Raw genomic sequence first — 8285 nt, forward strand, 5'->3', positions numbered from 1 at the left:
ACTGTGTGAGTCCTGGGGAAGGCCCCGCCCACCGAGCGCCCCACTGACGCCTGAAACCCCCCTCCTAGCCCGTGGCCTCACCTCCAAACGGGACCCAGCCTCCTGGGCTGCCGACACCCACCTCAGCCTTTCCCGCTTGACACCCAGAGCCTCCCCGGACTGGGCCCGCAACTAAATGTTTAATTTTTTTTTCCCCGGGTTTTTCAGGTTGCCCAGCTGGCCAGGTGGGTCCGGAACCCGCCCGTCAGCTCCACTGTACACTTGCACACCTGGACTCCTCCCTGGTCTTTGAGCCACGTGGATTCACAGCTGAGACCGGGCCTGCAGAGAATCCGGGAAGGTCGGAAGGTGGTCCCGCTTCTCCTGTGGTGTAAAGGGGCGTTTGGGAAGCCATCCATCCTCTCCCCCAGGCCTAAGGCACGATAGTGGGAAGGAGGCCCGTTAGGAGTTTGCCCAACTTCATTCCTCTCCTGTCTTCCCATTCCCACCACCCACCCAACGAGCTCACCTTGGAACCCATGCAGCCTCCCTGGTTTCAGCCCCTTCCCCATCCTCCCATGCACGCCCTTAGTGCCACCCTTGGGGCTGACAGCAAAGCCACCTGTTTGCCACCTCCCTCAGGCCTCCCTTCACTCCTAAGGGCCTTCCCATCTTCTGCCCCTCAGCCTTGGATGCCCTTCTTTACAACATTGCAAGCGGTGTTACAGGAGATATCACCTTCTGGGAGGGACCTCCCTGACTGCCCACTATAGTAGCCTCCTCCCCATGGGCCCCTGCTGCATATCCTGAAGACATTCCTGCACCCCCACAGGTGCTAGGTCTGACTGTGGGTGGCAGCCTCCCTCCCCACCTCACTCACCTTGCCCATCTGGTTTGCTATGGGATCCATGCATCTTGGTGCATTGGATGCTCTGGCCTCTTCGGCACTGTTGACATTTAGGGCCAAATAATTTTTTGTGGGGGACACTTCTGTGCATGGCAGATGTTTGCCAGCATCCCTGGCCTCTACCCACCAGATGCCAGTAGCACCCTTCCTCTCGACCTTGCTAATGTTCCCTGGGGGACACCATCACCATCCCACAATATGGAAGGAGCCTTCCTGACACAGTCACAGTTTTTCTGCCTCCTCTTCCTCCTACTGGATTTGAAAGGAAAAGGGGAGAGACAAAAGGGGCAGGTGAGCTGAGACCCAGATTCAGGAACCCGGGTCCCTCCAGCAACTCAGAAACTTAGTTCACCAAGAATAGGTTGACCTTAGCAGCTGGCCATAGCCACCAGACACCTCTTTTTCCTTTTACAGATGATCTTCCCTCTCCCTGAAAACTCTTCAGGGCTCCTGCTGCCATCTGGACAAGGCTGCGTGGCTCAGCCTAGCACATCGGCCCTTGGTAGCCCAGCCCCTCCCCACACTCACCATACCTCTCTCACTTATGCTGGTCATTCTGCTGGCCCCTCCTCTGAGCTACAGGCCTTTTGCATTCTGCTCGTGGGCACCTCTTTTTCCTCCTGCACCCTGCATCCCCAGCCTTTTTCCTCCTCCTCCTCCTCAGGTTCAGCTTGGTGGGTACATCCCCAGCTGGGCACCAACTTGGCCACAAGTCCCTCTTCTTGCACTTGTTGCTGGTGACCTTCACTGCCTCCTTGAATGAGGGAAGGAATCAGAATGTATGATATGGGAAGTTTGACCCCACGCTCTAGGCTAGTGACTGTGGGTTGGAGACTCATCCTCCAGGCCCTGCCTGCCCTGACTCCTTAATCAGACAACTTTTACTCAGCCCTCACTCGGCACCCTGGCTCCTGCTTTCCATGTAGGCACCCCTTTGATACCACAGTCTCTCCTCTGGCAGGTACACCAAGCCAGCCTGGGCTGCAGTCTCCAAGAGTGTCTGCACCCAGTTACTAGGATTGAACCCAGCCCCATGGCACATTCTGCCCAAGCACCATGTGGCAGAAGAAACAGTGCAACTGAGGCAGGCACAACATATATCTGTTGGTGATGCATTCCCGGCTGAAACACGGGATTGGAAAAGGTGGGAAGAGCTGACCCTAACATTAACCCTCCCTACCAGGAGCTGGTACTGTGCTTAGACCATTTTCAGGTAATCGTCATGATCTTATGTGCCCCTGCTCAGTGACCTCCACCTAATGCACTCAGATTAGGGGCAGGGAGAGGGGGAGTATCTCAGCACCACCGCTGTGCCACCTCTCGCTGCATTGATAATGGAGAAGGCTGGTAACCATCAGCATCACACACACTTTGGCAAAATGATTGAGCACATGAAATACCAGGTCAACTCATCCACCTCACCCCCAACATTCACAACAGATGCCAGACATCTCCATCCCTCCTCTCAGGCGGGAAACACCGAGGAAGAATCTAAGCCAAAACACACCTGACAAGGTCAAGGCAAGGACAAGACAAAATGGCCATTATCATACAGTGGTCAATGGTGAGGCTGAGCTTGGCACCAGCACCCCAGCCACCCAGGACAGTGCCCAAGAGTGTGCTTAGTCCTGCCGAATGTGAGTGGGAGGGTCACACTGGGTTCCTCACCTCACGTCTTACAGTAAAATGTTCACTCTGTAGCCTGTGGCTCAAAAGCAAAGGGTCCGGGATGACAGCAGCGAAGGTGGTGGGGGTAGGAAGCTCCAGGAATCCCTCCCTTCCACTGAACAATCAACTGAAAGGAACTATCTTAAGAAACTATTTCAAACTCTGGAGCCTAATAGACCACTTGTAGTCTCCAGAAAACAGCTTGATGAAGAGGCTGGTCAATTTCAGTTCATTTCAGTCCATTTCCACCTTTAGCAGGTAAGTCCCCCATTCCTCAATCCAGGGGAAAGCAGCTCTGTGAACAGTGGCAAATGAGCCTTTGTCATAGCAGCTCTATTCACAATGGCCAAAAAGTGTGTCCATCAATGGATGAATGGAGAAACAAATTGTAGTACACTCATACAGTGGAATATTATTTGGCCATAAAAAGGAATGAATCCACATGCTACAATGTGGATGAATCTAGAAAATATTAATATTATGCTAGGTAAAAGAAACCAGATGCAAAAGGCCACATGTTATATGATCTTATTTATATGAAGTGTCCAGAATAGACAAATCTATATAGAGACAGAAAGTAAATTAAGTTTCCTGGAGGAATGGAGAATGACTGCTGTTGGGTATGGAGTTTCAGTATTAAAATATTCTAGAACTAGACAGTGGTAATGTTTGCTCAACCTTGTGACTATATTAAAAACCATACAGTTGTATCCTTGAAATATATGAATTGTATCTCAAGAAAGCTATTGTGATACAAAAAGCAAAGGGCTCACAGTTACAGCATTTGCTTCAAGGAAGCCCGTGGCCTGGGCTCAGGTGAAAGCAAGCAGGGGCTGCCAGGTTTGGGGCTGCAAAGAGGGGACACATAAGCTGGGCACGTAGTGTTCGCTGAGATGATCCACTCACCTCCAGACTAAGACTAGACAGGGATGAACGTCAAAGTGCCCCAGGTCCCAAGGGAGGATGAGCTACCTGTGAATGTGCCTGTGTAGACAAGGCTGGCCTGAAAGATGCCAGCAAATGTGAAAATAAATAAAACAATTGGGTTTCACAGATACTCTGTAAACGCCGAGAAGCCAGTTCTGCTGGGAACAGCTGCTGGCACATTTTGAAGAAGGGACAGTCCCCAGGGCTAGAGATCCTGTTGGAAGTTTGCATGGGGAACCTCCAGGAGGTCAGCTGGGTGGGGTGAGCTGGGGTGGGGGGCACAGAGGGCTGGGCTCCTGTCCTCCAGCTCAGGAGTCTGAAGTGGATCTGAGAGGCCCAAGGTAGACTTGGTCTTGTGTCTGTCACCCGATGTCACCCCCCAAGATTGGGCCAGTCAGCAGGGCCCAGGGGTCCTGAGAGGAAGCAGGAAGGGGACAGACCTTGGTGGAAAGCCATCCCAGCCACCTCAGGGCACTTACCGACCCCTGTGGGCCCCTTTTTGTCTCAGTCATGTGACTGCGTCATGTGTAGCTCTTCCCAGATAGCCCTCCCTCTCGACTCTTCCCTTGTGCCAGTCTTGTATGGGGACTCACTGAAATACTTGTTTTCACTTCAGCTGTGAGCATGACATTGGGACTCTCTCAAAGTTAGTATTTCGCTGTGTGCCTCTTTTCCTTATTTCCTGAAATATTTGTCTGCCATAATTTTGGCTCCCAGCGTCAGAATTCATTCTGATTTATTACATTTTGCTGCTTGCTCTACCCGGTTTTAACTGATATATTTGCTCTGTCAGCACGCAGAGGAATTCATTCACATTTGTTTAATTTGGGGCTTGTCTTCCTGTTATCGGCCTGCACCAAACATGGGCCAGTATTTGCTCTCCTGGCACGTAAATTCCTTCATCGGCTTATCCTGTTACCCACTCCACGTTCACAGATTCTGCTCGAGCTCTATTTAGCTATGTAATTTTTTTCAGAGCTCTGGTAAAATATGATTGTATTTTCTGGTGTTAAGATTGTCTGCTAGATGTCAGAACACACTCTTATGTTTACTTGAATGCAGTCACACTTCACCACACCAGACACTTTGGATGGTCACATTCAATGCACATGTGAGAAAAGGCATTTAGATCCCCCGATTCTTTCCTTGTAAAATCAGTGTGCTCTAGATGCTGACAAGTGTGGCCATCACAACCTTTCCCATACGGGAGCTATGATTATGCCCCATTTTATGCAGGGGAAACAGGCTCTGAGAAGAAGAGCGACCTGCCCGAGAGCTCACAGCAGGATATAAAGCAGGGTTGCTGTATCCAGGTGGCTTCTTCCATCTTTTCCAATTGTGAGGTATGTGCCGGCACCAGGTGAACCCTGGCTGGAGGCATCCCGGGGGCCTCCCGGCCAAGGAGCCAAGCAAGGGCACAGGCCTTGAAAGGGGGCCAAACCAGAGGACCTGAGGCCCCCGGTGACAGAAGAGAAGGAGTGATGATGGAGTTGAAGTGGGATAAACATGCATCTTTGTGTTCAATGGAGTGGAATCCTTTTGTGAAGAAGGCGACCCACTCAGGGCTGCAGAGGCCTTCAGCAGGACCGAACAAGCACGTGCCGCATGAAGATCAGAGCAACGTGATGACAACAGCAGTGGCGATCCTAGTGCCCATTATGTCCTGGGCACAGCCCATGCCCAGAGCACATGGACTGCAGAGCAAGGCCACAGATGGCAGCTTTGGACCGGAGAGAGTTCGGGACTTCTTCCACAGGGAAGTGAGAATAATAATAATAAGCGCCCTAGAGGTTGTTGCCAAGATTCAACCCAAAAGTGTTTAGCACAAGCACTGCACCCACTAAGCACCTGATAAACCAGAGCCGTGCTCTCACTACCTGCGCAGGACAACTGAGAGGTTCATGGGAGCTTCAAGGGACCCGCTTGAAGATGAGCAGGTTGCAGGCAGGGAGGCCCCTGCGTGGAAGGGGGTATACCCTACTGGCATCGGTCCTGGGGACATGGACCTTGTGGAGGGTGGACAGGTCTTGGGCCGAGTCTTAGAGGTGAGGCCATCCTGGGAAGCTGTGGCTCTGGTCTCCCTGTACCACCCCCACCACCACCACCCACGAGGGTCTCCCACACACCCCCTATGAGTCTAGGAGCTGACACCCTCAGATCTGGGCGTGATGTCAGAGCTGTGTCACCTGGATCCCGTGGGGTTGACCAGGAACCAGGACACTTGGTGACACTGGGCCAGCTACACCCTCTCTGCTAAACTGTCGTGATGTTAACACCCCAGCTTGGATGGAGACTTCCCCAGGGAGCGGGGCCTGGCCACCCCACACAGCTCCTCCAGGGGACCTGTCTGATCTTTCCCCAAGGCCACGCTGCAGGACAAAGAGTGATGCCTGCGACAGGCTGCTCTGGTGTTCTCTGCACCTGCCCCAAGCCCAGGAACATCTCCCAGGAAGAGTGTAGTGGGAAGATACAGTCACTTGTTGTCTTATATACTTCTGTCTACTTTGAGCTTTTTATCCCAACAAGCATGTGTGACTTCTGTGATAAAAAAATATTTTTTAAGTGCTTATATAATAGCCATAGAAAGAAAAGGCAGTGGCTTCTGGCTAAAGTCCAGAACACTCATGACAGGCGTTTTGTGGCTTGGACCCAGGAGGAAATGTCCCGACCCTGCCAGATGCCTCCTATAGGTGAGACCTGCCCCGCTCCCTGTCCATGGCTGTCTCTCCCCCGAGGTGAGAAGCCCCTGTGTGTGACGATGAACTTCCCCAATGTCCACAGGGCCCGGCCTACCTGTGCTTTCTGGGCACCCACTCAGGGACTGGGGGGCTTCCTGGAGAAGGTGACAGCTGAGCTGGAACAAGGAGAACCCTGGCTTGGTGAGGGAGAGCTGGGGCCTCAGCTTTCACATGAAACTTGGCCTGATGTGGAGAAGCTGGCACCCCTGTTCTACCAGCTGGATGCACCCCAAGCCGACACCTCCAGCCAGCAGTGTCTGAGGTGGCTCACAGTCTCTGCTTCTGACTTCTGACGCTTTACCACGGGCACCTTGCCCCTTGTCTGCCTCCAGCAGTACTAGGATAAGCCTGCCCCCTGCACTCTGTGAACTCCCATCAGTCTTAGCTCCCAAATTGGGGGTGCCAAACTACAGCTTCTCCCTGGGGTCTGGACGTGGGCGGAGATTGCGGCTCCCTCCTCTGCCTGCCCTACCCCCAGCATGTGCATCAGAACTTCCACTGGAGTCACCAAGATGGGTTCCTTCGGGTGGGAATTGGAGACTGAACGGGGCTGCATACATCGTGACTGAGGGCCTGGTCCCTCCTGCTGCCCCAGCACCTCGCAGGGGCATCTCAGGCTTCCTGCAGGGCCATCTCCTTGGGCTTCATGGGAGGCATCTCAGGCCCAGGACTCCCTGGAGGTTGCTTGGTGCCTGGGGCAGGACAGGCCCAGCGAGCTGATTCCCTCCAGGGTGGAATCTTGGGCTGGGCTCTCTCCCTGATAAGGAAGGTTCGGGATATTATCATGTCACCACAGGGGTTGATAGGCTGGGAGCACCATGGGGCACCTGCATAATGGGAAGATGAGCATCTACTGGGGTGTTAGCCACATGGACATGAGTCCCTGACATGCAGGGAGGGCAGTGCTGCACAGGGGAAGCTGTGTGCCCCCAAAGGCAATGGGAGCTATGGAAAGTCGGGCAGAAACACGTGAACCAAGGAAAGCAGCCCTTGGATAACTCTTGTGTTTTACAGGGATGTTTTTGCATCTATTGCTTTTTTATAGAGTCTCCATCATGTTTTATAAAAATAATAAAATAACTCTACAGCTTACTTTATAATGTGTAATAATCTGGGCCTTCTAGCAGCCCCGCATCTCAGGAAGCCACTTCAGTCCAGGCTCTCGGGGCTTATTGACGATGGAGCCTGGGGGGCCTGGCAGGCACTAGTGGAGAGTGTCTCTAGATTGCTGTTCAAGACCTTTGGCTCCTCTCCGGGAATCACCCAATGTACAGTCAGCAGTTCTGCTACAATTGGGCGAGGAGCCCAGCCACCCCACTGAGGACATCCAGAGCCCAGATGAATGGAGCTGCTCGCCTGGCTGCCCCTTCTGCACATTCTGACGCAGGTAGAAAGTTGCTCAGGGTATGTGGAGTGCAGGTTGGCCTGGCATTCCCCCACACTGTCCCTGTCCCCACCCCCATGCGTCTGCAGTTAGTCTCTCAGCACGACATTGATTTTCCTTCCTCACTGCAATGGGCAGGCTTTGATGTTCGTACTGGCTGTACCTCCAGGTGCTGAGATGCTGACCTTGGCCTGTCCACACCCCTGCAGAGCACATGGCTGCTGTCCTCCTGTGCATCTTGCCGCCCTCCCGGAGAGTCCACCATGCATGAATGACCCAGCCCCGTGGCCAACCCTGCACAGCTCCTCGGGCCCTGTGGGCCCTCAAGGGGCCTGCCATGCAGAGTGGGCTAAGGAAGGGCTTTGGGCTGCGGCAGACCCTGTTATCACAGACAACGGCACAAAGAGGGCTCGTCCTCTTCTGATTAATGTTTAAACACATGTTTTTGGGGAGAAGAGCTGTGTTCCCTTCCTGCCCAGATGCTGCCAGCTGGTGGGGTTAAAGGGGAAGCAGGAGACCTTGGACATTGGGGGTCCCGTGTCCTCTCTGGGGGCTGAGCCTAGGGAGTGAAGGTGCCCACCCCAGAAGAGCCCCAGCGAGTTCCCCAGGGGCCAGGGGAGAGTCTGGAGACATGGGTGAGGGTCAGAGAGCAGAGTAGGGCATGCACAGGGCACCTTGGGAC

The sequence above is a fragment of the Rhinolophus sinicus genome, linkage group LG16, assembly GCF_036562045.2.
Source record: "Rhinolophus sinicus isolate RSC01 linkage group LG16, ASM3656204v1, whole genome shotgun sequence".
In the NCBI taxonomy this organism is placed as follows: Eukaryota; Metazoa; Chordata; class Mammalia; order Chiroptera; family Rhinolophidae; genus Rhinolophus; species Rhinolophus sinicus.